Source organism: Chinchilla lanigera, unplaced genomic scaffold (assembly GCF_000276665.1).
Source record: "Chinchilla lanigera isolate Chin_1 unplaced genomic scaffold, ChiLan1.0 scaffold00018, whole genome shotgun sequence".
In the NCBI taxonomy this organism is placed as follows: Eukaryota; Metazoa; Chordata; class Mammalia; order Rodentia; family Chinchillidae; genus Chinchilla; species Chinchilla lanigera.
Genome location: NW_004955419.1, coordinates 19,470,985 through 19,472,388, shown reverse-complemented (window position 1 = coordinate 19,472,388; position 1,404 = coordinate 19,470,985). Strand labels below are relative to the sequence as shown.

The 1,404-nt window shown below is 44.5% G+C and overlaps 1 protein-coding gene across 1 annotated transcript in view; it reads left to right on the top strand.

Annotated features, from left to right (window-relative positions):
• The window catches only part of Rad23b (RAD23 homolog B, nucleotide excision repair protein), a gene marked incomplete in the record, with an annotated part of 44,767 nt that overhangs the window by 793 nt on the left and 42,570 nt on the right, over window positions 1-1,404 (top strand).

Here is a 1,404-nt window from a genome sequence, read left to right as displayed (position 1 = left end):
GGGAGCGCGTGGTGCCGGGGCGGAGGGGGAGGGGAGGCTGGGCAGCGTCGCCGCGGAGCCCGGCTCTCGGGGTGGTGCACAGGTGGGGGAGGGACGTGTAGGCGTCGCCGCCGCCGCTTCGGGGACCGGCTTAGGCGTAAAGGTCTCGGAGCGGGTAACCCGAGCTGATGGGCCTTCAAAGAGAGTATCAGGTTCCGTCTGCAGCCTAGCGAGAGATGAGCGGTGGGGGAAATCAAATATTGCCCCCTTTCTCTTAGAATTGTTAACCCTTACTTGCGTTTGGCTCGGATCCTTCTGAGATGGTCCTCCAGCCTCCGAACGCACACCCGCGCGTAAATTACACCCCGAGGCCTCTTCGGCGGTGAAGATTTTTTGCCTTACAGCCCTTCAAATCCAGGTGCAAATTCAGCCCCAGATTGAGCGGCTGCTCTGCCTTAGAAGTCCTGGAACCGTGCACCGTCCCCCGACACCCAGTAGCACATCAAAGGAGAAAAAAAATACAAAAACTTCAAATTTCGTCTACTGTTACAGTCTTAAACACATGTCAAGTGTACCTGATAAATTGTAATGCTGTTTTTTGTATCTCTGACTGTAGACAGAGAAACTAGTTAACGTTAACACAGCTTTATACCAAGAATGTAGGAGGTGCCTGGAGTGTCCGTTTACTCCGTGCTCTGGAATTGTGAGGCTCTTAGTTTGAATTAGTAAGTTACTGCCCATCTGTATTTTTAAAAATAGTTGATTTCTGTTTTGAGCGCAGGTCAGGAGCTTTGGTGTTAAACTTGACCCCAGTTCCTCTCCTAGCTCTGTGACTTAATTAATCAAGCCTTGGGCAAATTACTCCGCTCTGTCTTCCACAATAGGAGTAATACTTGCAGAGATGTGAGGATGAAGTAACACTTGGTTGGTGATCAATAAGTGAGATCAGTTATTTAATCAGTGGCTACCCTTAGTGTGAAAATGTAGTGTTATTTTACCCATCTGGCTTAATCTAAAGTTTTCTACATTTTTAATTGCTTGAGAAATGAGAATTCCTATTTTGGAGATTGTGATTCAAAGTGGTTTGATACGAAAGTATTAAATTATTCGTAGACATACTTTAGTAAATTTTTAAAGATAAAGAGGATACGAATTTTGTGAGAAGCTTTCCGGTGACCTTAAAAGTTACTGATCAACATTGTTAACACCCTATGGACTGGTACCACTAATAGGATCAGATTTTTGGCTATTCTTTCGCTGCTCAGTGTGTTCTTCTAAGTTGAAGGATGAAAGTTAAAGTGCAGTAATTGTCTCGATTTTAGACGAAACGCCATAAAATACTTTGACTTTGTTTCTTTGTGGTGATAAATATTGGTCCCACAGTAACTTTATTAGCTTGTCATATTCAGAATTCCAAAACCATAG